General features: G+C 39.2%; 1 long non-coding RNA gene across 1 annotated transcript; it reads right to left on the reverse strand.

Annotated features, from left to right (window-relative positions):
• Positions 1–175: 175 nt before the first annotated feature.
• Positions 176–14,098, reverse strand: LOC114702115. The gene is made up of 4 exons (XR_003735927.2): positions 13,940–14,098; positions 13,320–13,506; positions 3,699–3,795; positions 176–314 (listed from the first exon to the last, which is right to left on the reverse strand). It is a non-coding gene; the product is annotated as an uncharacterized LOC114702115 (long non-coding RNA).
• Between the last annotated feature and the right edge of the window lie 1,778 nt (positions 14,099–15,876).

The raw sequence follows: 15,876 nt of genomic DNA on the forward strand, positions 1-15,876 counted from the left end.
AGAAACGCACCCAATTTCATGTTCTTTAGCTGGTGGGTCTGCTAAGTCAGAATGTATTTTGATTACTTCTAGATCCAGTTAGCTGGAATTTTTTTGCTTCTTCTTGTTGTTGTTTTGAGTAGCATCTCATGTAGCCCAGGCTGTTTTTGGACTTGCTATGTAGCTGCAACTGGCCTTGAAATCAGATCTTGTTTTCTCCTTTCCTTTCTTCCTTCTCCCTTTCTTCCTCCTCTTTAACACATATTTATTGAATACTCCTTAAGCTCTGGGTAGTAGTGTGATGAAAAGCTTCTAGTATCAAAAATATTTTCATTCTAGGAAAAAAAATAAGTAAGGAGTACTTTGGGCAATGATCATTGCAGTGCAGAGTGTGAGACAGAACACAGTGTTGGGGATGAAGCTTTGGGGTTTTGGTTTCAGAGGAGAGTATCACTTGAATGACAACCAAGAGTCAGACATGCAAAGAACTGAGATGATCAGGCCTTTCAGACAGAAGAATGCCAGAACACTCTGAGGGCAGAGGTCCCCAACATGGAGGCAGTTTGGTATGTTTAGGAAACTGGAAGGCATCTAGGTATGGTGGCACTCAGCTATAACCCCAGTATTTGGGAGGCTAAGGCAGGAGGACTGTAATTTACAGGCTAGCTTGGGCTACACAGTGAGAATCTGTCTCAACAAAAGAAAAGAAAGGAAAGGAAACAAAGGAAGAAGGAAGGAAATACTGCTGAGGTCAGAAATAGAGGTATTTTCTGGTCGTCTAGAACTTGTGGGTTATCATAAGGAAGCTAGATGTTCTCAACAGTAGGGGGAGTCATTTAAATGAGGTATTTATTTTATGACTTATTTAAATAGCTAACTTCTAGAGGTGATGAGGTGATGAGAACTATCTTGAGGAAGAAGAGTCGAAATAAGAGGGTTTATTATGAGGCCTATGGAGTGATACAGAAGTGGTAATGATGGCCATATAAAAGGCCATGCTACTCCAGGTGTTGTTCCTAAGAGGGAAGTTAGGAGAGGATGGTGGTGAGCAACTGGTATCTATTTAAAAGAAGACAGATGAGAAAAGAAGAAGGATCTGACCTAAGAGAGCTTGTGCAGTTTCCCATTTGTGGAGAGTGTTGGGTGCTATGGAAAGAATTCACTTTGTTGCATTTCAAGCTACTGTGATCCCTCCTGAACTTTCCCTCTGGTTTCCTACAGATGTCACAGCTAAGCCTGATTACCTTACTCTTTTCCTGCCCTCTTTTCTACCCTTGTATGTAGGCTGATGAAGACAGATTCCCTTCAGAAACTGATATAGATATAGGCTTAAAAAGGAACTATCACAACTTTATGATTTATAAGTACATTTTTTCCTTGTTCTTTGAGAATTCCATACATGCATTAATATAAATGAATGGTGGTCAATACAGAGATCACAACTGGTCAGAGAATAGATGATCGTGGAGTGCTCAGCTCCAAATGAGGACATTCATATTATACCCCATGTTCCCAAGGCTCAGGGATCATTTAGAGGAAGGCGATGTAAAGATTATAAGAGCTAAGGATTGGCTTGCACAGGGCTATGACACATATGAATTCACAGTGGCTGTGGTTGCCTGCATAATGCCTGGACAAGACCAAGCCAGTCAAAAATTCAAATGGTTAGGAAGAATATCACCATGATCTACCCCTAGCTGAGGATTTATTGGCACATGATGGCTGATAGGGGGGAGACAGTAAGTTTCTCTTAGAGGTGGGGCCCTTGGTAGTTTCCTGTACCCTAATAGATGATCCTGCACCCATGCTCATACTGACAGAACTTATTGGAGTCAGTGGGTTAAAAATAATTTTATATTTCATAGATGACAAAAGTTCTGAACATTTCCAGCATTTGGGATGATACATTATTTTTCTAAACAATGAGTTTTAGACAGAATCTTATCTTTCTGAGTTGAAGGGGGCGTTTATACTCTTTCACCAGATAATTTCAAGTATATTTTTATAAAGTGCCAGGTACAGTTGCCAAGACACGTCAGATTTAGCAAGTGGCAAAGCAAAACTGAGGTTTTCTCTTCTCCTGTTTGTTTTCTTTTTAGTTTAAATTTACTTTCTATTTAAGAAATTAACATACAGAGCATTAGATATCACTATGACATTTTCAAACAGGGTGTGTTTTGAATTGCCCTCCCTTAATCTCTCTCCCTACATCCCATTGTGACATAACCAATGTTAGTTGCCCTCACTAGCACAGCTCCCTAAAGTTAAATCTGCCTGTATTAATTATTCTTATTTGTAGGTTTAACTGGATAGGGCAGCTGAATGTTTTCCTACTGCCTTTAATATATTCTGTTAACACAGAAACAAGGACTGTTCATAGATTTCAGTGTTATGGTGTTTGAAGGAACAAAGTTGAGTTTGATAAGCCCTTCAAATTCAGCTAATTAAATGGAAAAATGTCAGTGATACTAAGCCTTGTAACTATAGTTTTTTAAAAAAAAGTTTGTCAGGATTTTCTTTCTTTTTGGCTCTCCTCCCCAAGACTGATTGTTTTGGCTTTGTTAGTATGCCTTCTAAATTCACCCATGAACACATTTCAGTGGACAAAAAGCCACAAATAGATGTAGTGGCTATTGATTTTCTTCTGGGGCTACCACCTGATTTCTATACAACCCTGGAGAGCACATGTCAATTTCCATATGTATTTAACTCCTCTTTCTGCTCTTACTGTCCTGCAGGATCATAATTTAAGATAATCCTGCAATCTATTATTTATCAAAGGCTAGTGGTTGACCTGTGTCTTAGTCACAGCATAAGAAAGATGGGCTACAACTAGGTGAGGTTTAACTTCACAGTTCTGGGTGCTGGACATCTAGTGTACACCCCCAACCCCATAGATGGCCAACATATTCTTGCTGCCTTTTCTCATGTCAGAAGGGGAAGGGAGGTCTCAGGAGGAGCTTTTAAAAAAGCGATAGTCTCATTTGTGACCGAATCAATCCCAAAGACCTTACCTCTACATATTCTTAACACTGGAAAGGACATAAGCTCTCTGTACCAGGTTGACTGGCCAAAGCAGTCTGGTCTTAGCCAGTGACTAGTCTCCTTGGTATGGTGTCCATACCAGGCTCATCTCACTCTGTCTTTTAGGACCTCCATCCCAGACTTATGTGAGTCCCTCCATCCTGGACCATCGCCTAGTGCTCTTTTCTAGACTCTTGTGTTCTTGAGCATCTCTAAACTTGGCTCAGTCTCTTATACTTCCATGTGGTGCTTCTGCCTGCATTGTATTCCTGTAAGTTCATATCTTAGCTGAGGCCTCCCCATCTAGCTAATTGTATTTTGGGTAATCCTTCTTTAAGAGGCCCCTTTGACTCTTCCTCTAGGCTAGAGTAGCTGTGTCCCTTGAGTATTCCTGAAACACCCATATTGATGATAATGGCAAGATTATAAAAGCCAGAGGCTAGAAAGATAATAATTGGCATAGTTTGTTTTCTGTGGCTGTTATAAAATAATACCACAATGTTGGTGGTTAATCCAATAAACATAAATCCATCCTTTCACATTTCTTGGGGCAGAAATTAGAAATCAAAGTGACATCGCTGCCTTGCTTCTTATGATGTGCTGGAAGGTTGTCCGTGCTTTGCTTCTTTGGCCTCTGGTGCCTTCACCTTCAGTTTCTGTGCATTGTTCCTTCTGTGCTTTTGGGGTCACCTTACCTCTTTTGTGGCTCATCAATGTGTTTCTTCTGTGATGTGGTAGGGCCTGCATGCATAATCCAGGCAGATATCTTCCTCTTGAGATCCTTAATTAAGCCTGAAAAGACACATTTTCTAACTCAGGTGATATCCACGTGTTTGAGGGTCAGCATAGGGATGAATTTCTTTGGAGGCCATTTTTTGGCTTACTATCACAGCATCTAGCACATGTACACTACAAGGAAAAGAAGCTTTTTACTAATGAGAATAAGAATAAGAATGACAACAACTGTCTAAGAGAAGCCGGAGCTTGTTTCTGCTAGCTCTTATTAGACTGAAAATTTTATGTTAGTGGTCTAACACAATAATTTCCCCGCCAGTGACTTCTCTCCTGACATGTCATTATGCAAGAGAGCCTTGTACAATTCTCATCTCACTCATTTGTTGAGTTTCCCTTCAACCTTGCCATCCTCTGCTAACTCTACTTGTTCTGCAGTGGTAACGAAAACATCTAATATTTACCAAGAGCTTACTACCTGCTACCCAGGGCACAATTTCCCTATTGATGCCACTTCTCTTCTTCCTTTTGACTTTCTACGATGCTGATGCCTGTTTCACTCTACAATTTAATTATATACTGCTGAATACATTAATTGTAGACTGCCGTGCACCTGCTTTAAAGATTCTTTATAACATTTACTACTTGTGTAGTTCATTCCACTGAGGTAGTACCATGTCTAATCTTCATTAAAGTAATCACCATGGGCTAGGAACTGAGCTAAACATTGAGATTTTCTCTTTGAATCCTCACACTAATTCTTCAATTTGTGGATTTCTATTGTCCTCACTTCTCACAGAGGAAGAAATTAGAGCTTAGAGTTGTTAAGCTATTTGCCCATGGTCTTTAGGTAATGGAATGAGAATTTGGGTGAAGGACATGAAACTTTGCAGGGCACCTACACACATCTTGTTTAGCATTTGCTGTTGCAGGAAGGTCACATTGGGTAGTCTTTTGAGTCTAGGTGGAGTTGAAATGGTATAAGGCTGTACTTCCCTTTTCCACAGTTGCTTGTTATCATTTTGCTAAGTTTTTGGATTGAATGAAAGTTTTGTCTTATTTTTTCTTTCTTTTATTCTTCCTTTTTAAATACACTTTAAAATTAAAATATCATTATATTATCCCCTTCCCTTTATTTTCCCTAATCTCACACTCTTTAGCCTTTCTCTCAAGTCTATGGCTATTGTCTTTGATTATTATTGATATATATATGTATATATCATATATGTATTATATATATTATATATATATATATATATATATATATATATATTCACAAATATGTAAACACAACCCACCAGGTCCAGTTTCATTGTTTGTGTGTATATGATTTTCTGGGATGACCACTTCATATTGGATAACCAATTAGGGGGCTCATCCCTGGAAGGGTTTAATTCTCCCTTGCTCAGCAATCATTATTGTCTGTAGTTCTTTGTCTAGGGGTGGGGTATTGAGAGATTTTTTCCCCCTCTTCCCCATTAGTATGTGTGGTAGTTTGGATAATAATGGTCCCCAAAAGCAGAGCATAGTGGTGCACACCTTCCTTTAGTTCCAGCACTCTGGAGGCAGAGGCAGGTAGATATCTGAGTTTGAGGCCGCTCTGGTCTACAGAGCTATTTCTAGGACAGCCAGGGCTACATGGAGAAACTGTCTTTAAAAACCAACCAGCCAACCAAACAAACAAATAACCAAAAAAGAATGGCCCCTATAGGCTCGCATATTTTTTCCATATATTTGATTGCTTAGTTACTAGGTAGTGGAACTATTTGAAAAGACTAAAAGGATTAGATTAGGAGGTAAGGCCTTATTGGAGTAGGTGTGACCTTGTTGGAGGAAGTGTGTCACTGGGAGTGGCCATTAATGTTTCAGAAGCCCAAGCCAAGACTAGTCTCTCTCTCTGCCTGTATATCAGGATGTAACCTTCAGCTTCTGCTCCAGCACCTGCCTGTGAGCTGCCATGCTCCCAACCATGCTGATAACAGACTAACCCTTTAAAACTGTAAACAAGTTCCCCAACTAATGTGTTTGCTTATAAGAGTTGCAATGGTTATGATTCCTCTTCACAGCAATAGAACAGTGACTAAGACAACGTGTACACAGATATTGTCATTGTTCAGGTTTTGTTTGGATAGGCATTTCTAGGAGACATAATCTTATAGCAGATTTCCTGGTAGCCTGGCTCTTAACATCTTCCAGCTCCGCTCTCCCGTGATGTTTCCTGAACCATGGCCACACACAGGAGCTACATTACAGACATATCTGTTGGGCCAGAGCTCGTCACTATCCATCGATCTCTGCCTCGTGTCCAGTTGTGTATTTTGGAAATCGTCTTATTTCTAACGTATTGCATGATCTCAATGATTCCGTACGACTGGCAAGACGGCTCAGCAGGTGAAGGTTCTTGCCACCAAGTCTGACAACTTGGGTTCAATACCCAGGGTCCACAGGGTGAAAGAACTCACCTCACTCCTTCTGGTTGTTCTCTGATATCCGTGTGTGTGTGTGTGTGTGTGTGTGTGTGTGTGTGTGTGTGTGTGTGTGGTGTCTCACATGTGCACCTACACACAAATACAGATGTACAATAAGAAAAGATGCTTTAAAAACAAGTAATTTTGTAGCTATTAGTTCTATTCTGCTCCCAAACAAGACATTTATTCTAACACCCTTTGCAATGCAAAATGCATAAGGCAAGGGAAGGGGCCCAAATGAACACAAACTACTCCCTCATCTTACCACCACTCCCACCTTTAAAAGATGCTCTTTAAAAGACTACAAAGGGAGTCAAAGAAAGCAGCATAAACAATTTTTCTTCTTGAAAATATAGAGTTCATAAGATGGCATCGAGCTGCATATCTTTGGTTGGGGACTTAGAATGGAAAGAAATGTAGACTAATCCTGTGACCAAGCTGTGAGTGGGAAGGGAGAAACACACGGTTGTTTAAGAGTTTCTGCGACTCCTTTGTGCTCTGTTCTTCAACAATGGAAGTTCAAACCATGCTCTCTTGCCATTTATTTCCTTTCCCCAAAGGAAAGCAGATGTTAAGATGAAAGAAATCTAATGCCTGCACCACCCTTACACAGCTGATATGCAGTTTGCATTTACTGGAATGGGAAAAAGAAAAAAAAAAGTAACCAAGTTCAGAAAGACATCATTCTGCTCTTTCTGACTATGATTTTGGCTTAATTTGTTAGTATTCATTTGATTACTTGGGGACAACTAGGCTTCTTTGCATTTACCTTTAATGAACAGGTTTACACTATCCCTCTGTCCTAATGACAAAATCTCTAATTATTATATTAAAGAGCATTAAAATTTCCATTTGAATTAACAATCCAACTTGGCAGATTAAATAATAAAATACACTCATGGTGTTATAAAAAGGTTTACTATGTCTTATAGGCCTCTGGAATAGAATACATTTGCTTACAGCATTCATTTAGTTTTAAACAGCTAAGGTGACAATGGTTCACTTTCATTTATGACAACTTACCTATTAGTACAATCTCCTTCTAGAATTTTATAGCTTTATTGAGTCATAAAAACTTTATGATGAGGCTACTGTTTCAATGCCCAGGAAGATGAATAGGAAATTAAGAATGAAATTATGTGTGTTCCCAAAGTCATAATCTACTGAAGGACACAGGCAGGGTGGGACCCCAGCACTTAAGTACACTGGCAAGTGCACTGTCTTCTCCAGCAGTACCTGACAACCTGGGCCCTTTCTGAGTAAGCAGTCTCTATAAAAAGCAAAGGAACAGTTGGGTTCTCTCCTAGAAAGTAGCAATGGTGAAGAAATGCTGTCACTCTTCAGAGCCATCCTGAACTAGTGCATTTCCAGACAAGACTCACCTACATTCTTTGTTAGCCCACAAATTCCTAAGTGGCTTTATATGCCTCTAGGAGTCTTAGAGCCTCCTTTGTTTTCTTTCATGCTTTCTCGTTAGCAAGTGAGCATTCTATTGCAGGGATCTAGAGAAAATATTCCCCTCGTCTGGCACAATCTCTTTCAGGTTTGCTCCCGTAACTTACATAGGACTGGGCTTTCTTTTTTCCTTTTTTTTTTTTTTTTTTTAATTTAAAAGGTTTTTTTTTCCATTTTGCATACTAACCACAGTTTCCCCCCCCATCCCCAATCCATTTCTCAGAGAGGGTAAGGCCCACCCATGAGGAGTCAACAAAGTCCGGCATATCAAGTTGAGGCAGGACCAAGCCCCTCACCCCTGTATCAAGGCTGAGCAAGGTATTCCTCCACAGGGATTGGGCTCCAAAAAGCCAGTTCATATCCTAGGTCCTGGTCCCACTGCCAGTTCCTCCTCTCTCTCTTGGACTGGACTCTGGGAGCTCCACCCAGTTCTTAGCTGTGGATCTCTGTTTCTGCTTCCATCAGTTACTGGATGACGGTTCCATGATGACAATTTGTGTAGTTATTGATCTTAATACAGGGTAAGGACAATTCAGGGTCCCTCTCCACTATTGCTTGGAGTCTTAGCTGGGCTCATCCTTGTGGGCTCCTGGGAATTTCCCTAGCACTAGGTTTCTCCCTAACTCCATAATAGCTCCCTCTTTCAAGAAATCTTTCCTTGCTCTCCCTTTCTGTCCCTCTCCCAACTCGACCATCCCATTCTCTCATGTTCTCTTCCTAACCTTCCCTTACCTCCCTCCCCCAGGCTCCCAATTTACTCAGGAGATCTTATCTATTTCCTCTTCTTAGGGGGATCCATGCATGTCGCTCTTAGGATCCTCCTTGTTACTTAGCTTCTCTGGGATTGTGAACTGTAGCCTAGGACCAGGCTTTCTTGTTGTAGTAACTTTTCCATGTTCAGGGAAGGTTCCCTGGAGGCCTCTGCTGTAACCCAGTGGTGAGCTTGATTCCTAAACTTGTGTTATGAGTGCTTGTGCATGGGAAGTACCATAAGGATGTGACTTGGAGTCTTTTGGTGCTGGCTTTGTCGTTGGACTGCTTGCTTATTTCTGTAAAGGAATGAATGATTAATGGAAAGTATGTGTGTATCAGGTAAAAGATACTAGGTACACTGGTTTGTTAGTCTTCTGTGTGTGTTTTTGTGTGTATTTTGGAGAGAGGGTGGGTAGGCATGTGCAGGTGGGTGAAAGTGTCAATGTTAAAGGGTGAAGGGTACCTTTACACCCTTCCATGGATGTGCTTGTGGAGGCCAAGGGGAGAAATCACATGTCCTCTTCTTACTCATCACCTTATTATATTTTAGATAGGATCTCTCCCTGAGCCCAATGCTCATTGGTTTTGCTAGATTGGCAGCCAGGAACTGCTTCTCATCCCAGGATTCTTCTGTTTTAATCCCTCAGTCCACGCTCTAGCACTGGTCTGTAGTACTCTGCATCCAGAACTGGCTTCTTCCATGAGTGCTGGGTAGACAAGCTGAGTTCCTCATCACTCTTAACCTCCTGTGCGAGCTCTTTAACACCAGCATTTTGAACTTTAATCAGCTAGGAACCTGTAAACACTAGGCAGAGAACAGTGCACATCTGTGCTTGTGAGACTCACTCTGAAATGTTAGAATGTTGCTCATAAGCTCCCCCTTATGTGTATGCCTGTCATTCAAAAGCCTTTACCTTTCACCTTTTACTGTGTGTATGTTCTTACTTTATGTACAGATGCCATTTTCAAATTTGACTGGAAAGGATAGGATTTCTATTCTGACAGATTTAGAAATAAATAGTTATTTACATATACTAAATATTTAAAAAATTCTCAGGAATTAAAGAAATGAAATTACTAAGATTGTTAGTATGTTAAAATTTGAAGTTATCCTTAGAGAGACCAACTCACATATAGATTTCAAGTTCATATAATTTAGGCAAATAGTTGGCAAATAAGATTTTAAAGTTTTAATTTAATAGGAACAGCTGCCTTCTCTGACTTGCATTAAATATAACACTAATATACCTTTATTATTTTTGCATATGTGTTTTCTAAATGTACATAGGTTTACTGGTAAATATGGTAATATTTCATCTTAGTGTTGAAGATATGAAAATTATACATTATATTTAAAAATCAGACCATTATTTCAAAATACTTATTTCATAAGTAGTTATATTCCTTAGTATGCTAACTAAAAGGCAATTTCTAAGATCTTTAGGAGGCAAAACTTAGACTGATATTAAATAGTCATTTATTAGATATAGATTAGATTCAAGTAACAGAATATTGAAATAGTATTTTTGTATCACAGTTTTACATTTATATACTTTTGCTTTTTACCCTCATATGCTATAGGCAGACTATATGCTTGGGCCTTGAAGTAGTTACGTTCATTGTTGTGAGCAAATACCTGCCCAGTAAGAAAAGGTTTATTTTAACCCACAGTTCGAGGGTACAGTCAGCACAGCTGGAAAGGCATGGTTGTCAGGGTGACTCTCAGCAGCAACATGATGCTCACACCTGAGCAGATCAGGCCTCAGCTGTAGATCCCAGAACATGGATTGCGATGCCATATTCAGGGTGGGTATTGTCTCTATGGAAAGACACAGGTACAGATGGAGAGGTGTTTCACTGATTCCATAATCTAAATAGGTTGACAATAATATATAACTATCCTAGCTTATTAGTGAATGTGTTCATTTTTGCTGGTTTGAGGAATTATGTTCTCTGGAAAGTATATAACAAATTTGTTGCATAAGAACTTCATCTGCCATGGATAATGCTCGTTAAAGTTAAGCACTTTATTGTCAAATGCTATATCACTCTATAGCTAGAATTTAGACTTGTCCTCTGTTAAAGTGATGTCATTTTTAGATTATTGACTTGGTTCTTAGGGTTGTTTTTATGGTGACTTTAGTATGTCTTTATTATCACTTAGGCTGCAGAGGCAAGCATAACTGTGCACAGCATCACCAAGAGTATCTATCTACACACTAGCTGGGGAGCTTCAATGCCCTTAAACAAGGGTGTTGTATAATGGAAGATTTCTGAATTGCACGATGCATCAAACTAGTTGCACCGAGTTTAGCAACTGACTCTTGTAGACTTCTATGTGAGTATTTGTCTTTGTCATACTCAGCATCCATCTTTTATATGGAGCTCTGAATCAATAATCTCTGTTATGACCTTTCGTGTGTGTGTGTGTGTGTGTGTGTGTGTGTGTGTGTGTGTGTGTGAAGTGTGCACGCAAGTACAGATGTGCACATGCTACAGAATGTGTAGTGAGGTCAAAGGTCAACTTTAAGTGTCAGGCCTCAGCTTGCACCTTTCTTAAAATACAAGGTCTTTACTCTTGTTCACTGTTGTATATTCTAGGCTATCTGGCCCTGGGATTCTCTTGTCCCAGTTTTACAACTCCTTACAAGAGTGTTCTGGGATTAAAAACATGCACACTACCACATCTGGCTTTTTATGGGGGTTTGAGGACATGAATCCAGGTAGTCAAGTTTGCACAGAAAGAGCATTATCCACAGAGCCATCTCTCCAGCCCTGCTATGACCTTTCAACAGATGGCTCAATGAGGTCTAAAGAAATAATGACAACAAAAATCACTCAGAATATCTTTAATCATTCTTCACCCAACATAGAAACCCAAACACCAGCCTATCCTTGCATGTTCTAAGATTCGTTCCCATACTTTCCCCAGCTTATAACCATGGTGAGATCCTTATCACCATCTATATAAACTTAGGTCCCTCACCATTTCTTTGAGACTTTCATTATTCATTAATGAATATTCTCTATATAATTTAAATAAAATAATTTCAATTGTCAGATACATTTGTTTCTCATTTTTTTGTGATTCAATTTTCTTTTTTTTAACTTTTCCTTTATTAAGAATTTTTTGTTTATTTTACATACCAACCACAGATCCCCCTCTCATCGCTCCTCCCACTCCCCCAGTCTTACCCCCAACCCTTCCTTTAGTTCTCATAGATTTCTTATAATAGATACATAGTAATCTGCTTTAAAGTTTCACTTATTTACTGAGACTGGATCTCACTTGTTGCAATGCTGGCCTTATACTCACTGTGTTACTCAGACTAGCTTCAAACTCATGCATGATCCATCTATCTCAGCCTTTCAAGCACTGATAAATAATTTTAGAGATTTCATGACTACACCTGGATCTGTCTATCATTATCCTTTATTAGCATTGAGCACTACTTTTGGAAAATGTAAGAAATTTATGTTTTTTTAATTTATGATTTCTGCCTCATAAGTGATGAGATTTTGGAATTTTATAGTCTGTATTTTTGCTCTGTTGAGCTGTATTTCACCAGAAAGGGCATAAAAGAGTCACATTATTCTTTCCACACATTATGTTCAACAGAGGAAATATCCAACAAGTTACGCTACAGTAAGTGTATGACTCTATTTTTCTTGAATCCTAAAACCAGAGCCAAAGTCTTTTACTTGATGGATGGGTATTTTTGTGAATAGGAAAATTAATTGCATTGTTAAATAGAAGCACTGTGGCTTTATTGAACAAGTCTGAAGCACATGGCCAGACCACTAGCTGTACATGCATTAGTAATGACAGAAGACCATATAAACAAGAGCATCCTTGAAAAGCACACTAAACATTTTGTTTGAGTCCAGTGGTTCTCAACCTGGGGGTGAATGACCCTTTCGCAGGGGTCACTGCATATCACATTTACATTTTACATTTATTTACATTATGATTCATAACAGTAGCAATGAAATAATTTTATGGTTAGAAGTCAGTACAACATGAGGAACTGTATTAAAGGGTTGCAGCATTAGGAAGGTTGAGAATCCCTGCAACAAGTCATTCAGTGTTACCAAAAATCATGCTCAATCCTGTGTAAGCTGGCACTAAGTCTTGCTCACTTACTGCCATCTGATGGCCCTGTAAAGATTGGTATGACACTGTAACTAAGAGTCTCTTGTTCTCTTACATTTCTAAGTCTTTCAATGCAACCACTTCAGCTTTCAGCAACCACATTCATATAGCATGTTCCCAAGGCACAAGAGACATCTTATGTCTAGTTTTTTTCTTTTATACTTTTTCACTGTCGGTGAATGTGAACAAATAAAACACTGAGCAGTCAAGTTATTACTTTGAAGAGTGGCCCTTGCATTTTTGACAATATAATCTAAAATAATGATCGGCATGCTCTGCCTCCCTCTCAGAAATGATTCCCTGGGAGCTTTTAATAATGTATAAGGATATGCACAAGCAACGGGCTTCTAACATAAAAGCCATAGTTCAATATTGTCTTTTAAAGTAACATTAATTTTGAGCCAGTCAATTTTATCACACTGTAATTTAAATGATCTGCCTTAAATAGACTGAATTTAGTATACCTAGTAAAAAACTGCAAAAATACCATGTCTAAAAGCAAACAAACAAACAAACAAAACTCACTGTTGCTTAGAATACTGCATGAACAATTCCCATCTGCAAATGGTTATTTATTGCTTAGTTATTTTTAGATTATTTTTTGGATGCATCTCTCACAATAGCCTCTGGGCACACTTTCAGGGTTTAATAATTAGCTTTCTCAGTATAGATTACACAGAACATAGAAGACAACATAAACACAGGATGCCTCCACATACGTCAGTGCAGAACCATGCACAAATAAACAGGTGTACCTTTCATCCAGAGTTGAACAACCCATGGGGTGATGGGCCAATTCCTTAAAGTGGAAGAATCTGTGTTCTTGTCAGTAATAAAGGACCAACTTCTTCATGCAGGGCAGATGGCTAGTTTCTGGACTGTGCCTTGTGTCTATAACTTTAACAAGGCCACAATGTTTATGATCTGAACTGGAATTATTAGCTGTGGAAACAGTTGAAAACACAAAGTGTTGCAAAATTTCAGTGTATGATTCTAAACCACACACCTAGGTGGAATATGGAAACACTTTCACGTGTGCTGAGTATTACACTCTGGGGATGTGCAAGCCTCAAGTATGGTTCAAGTTCTTTTTGATTGATGATTATTTGTTCGGTGACATGTTGTTACTATGTAACCTGGGTTGTCCCCAATCTCCTGGTGCTCTCCCTGTCTCAACCTCCTCAGTGCTTGAATTACAGATATGTACCACTGTCACTGTTTTCTCTCTGTTACTATGATGAAACACTGAACAAAACAGGTAGGGAAAGGCAGGGTGTTATTCATCCTGCAGGTTACAGTCCATCATGGAGGGAAGCTAAGACAGGAACTCAAGACAAGAACCTGTAGCAGGAGACAGGGGAGGAATGCTACTTACCGGATCACTCACTCTGATTTGCTCAGCTATGTTTCTTATACAGCCAGGCCAATCTTCCTTGGGATGACACTACGAACAGTGGGATGGACTGTCCTACATCAATTAGCAATTAAGAAAACACATCACGGGGCTGGAGAGATGGCTTAGAGGTTAAGAACACTGGCTTCTCATCCAGAGGACCCAGGTTCAGTTCCCAGCATCCATATGGCAGCTCACAATGGTCTGTAACTCCATTATAGGGGATCTGGCTCCATCACACAGACATACTGTAGGCAAAACACCAATGCACAAAAATAATAATAAATAAATTATTAAAAAATAAAATGCCTCAGGCCAGTCTGATGTAGGCAATTCCTCAATTTTAGCTCCATTTTCCCAAGTGACTTCAGTTGGTAGCTGAAGCTAGTTTTGATTGCCACCAGGCCTGTCCTAAGATCTTGAAAAAAAATCAATGTACTGAACTTGGGATGGCCTCTCATGTTGGTTAATCATAATTTTCAATTTAACTGGATTTAGATTCAGTACAGAAACATACCTCTTGGTATGTCTGTGGGTTTTAACTGAAGAAAGAATACCATTCTGCGTGCTGGGATCTTGGACTGAATGGAAAGGAGAAAGTGAACGGAGTCTCCATATCCATCCCTCTGCTTTCTGACTGAGGATACAATGTGCCCAACTGCCTGTGGTTCTGCCTCTATGTCTTTCTTGACTGTGCCCTCAAACTGTGAGCCAAAAGCAACCCTTTATTCTTTGAGTTACTTTGGCAAGATATTCTATCAAAGCATGAAGAAAACTAACCAGAGTATTTCTGTTGAGAAAACACCATCCCCTCTATATCCCTGAATTGCCCCTCTAAATGTGTAGCCCCATTCCTGGTCATTTGTTTCTCTACATGGTTCTCATCATAACAGTTCTTATTGTCTAAAGTTATCTCACTTATTTCAGAGGAAGACTTACCCTTCTTTTATATTAATGTTCAGTATTTACTGATAAAATATATGCAGTCAATGCATATACTCAAACTTTAGATAATTGAATGGATGAACATGAACAACTTTGTGAATTCTCAAACTAATCTCAATATCTAGCTAGCTTACCAAAAAAGTGTTCCATAATTCCAAATTGATTTTGGATGAATTTTAGGCTGTGGAGGCATAATCAAATTTGGGGGCCCTGTTATCAATAGATTGATTACAAACCCTTCTCTCAATTTCTTTAAAGAGAATCTGTACAAAAGAACCTCCTCTAAAGAGTTTATTGCTGAGTTTAATATGTCACAGCAAAATTTCATTCTTTTCTTGGTTCACAGGTGGCTTCCATCTTGTGTGTGTTCCTTGACTTTTCTTTGTGTCTTCTGAAGAAGTTTCCTTCTAATGGGAGCCCTTGTCATCATGTAGGCTATACCCCCGTGATCGCATCCAACTCCAACACCCCATAATAGTCCCATATGATGTGAGGACCATTATCTTTTCATTCCAAGCTTCAGCATACGGATTTAAGAGAAAAGAGGATATATTCAGTCTAGGCAGTCTGTGGCAGACACTTATTGCCTTAAAATACTGTGTCTTCTAAACATGCTGCACCGTTATGCTCCTAGAACACTTTGTCATACGTTCTCTTATATGACTCACACTCATGATCTTTTGGAATAGTACTGAGATGCTGATTTTCCCAGTATTACAAACGAGGAAACTGAGGCTCATGACATCCAGATCCAGAGGAAAAATTGTGCTGTCCAGTTCTGGCCTTTAGTCCGGCCCATGAAGCTATTGAGAAGTAATTCCTTTGGTTTATGTTTAATTTTTTCCAAGCACCATTATGAATCATTAGAATTTCACTGTAAGTTTAGAAGTACACCCCAAGTTCAAGTATACATATGAATTCAGATAGGAGCTCTTTCTAAAAACCATACAGGTGGGTCCAAGTTTTTGACCTCA

Source organism: Peromyscus leucopus, chromosome 4 (assembly GCF_004664715.2).
Source record: "Peromyscus leucopus breed LL Stock chromosome 4, UCI_PerLeu_2.1, whole genome shotgun sequence".
NCBI lineage: Eukaryota > Metazoa > Chordata > Mammalia > Rodentia > Cricetidae > Peromyscus > Peromyscus leucopus.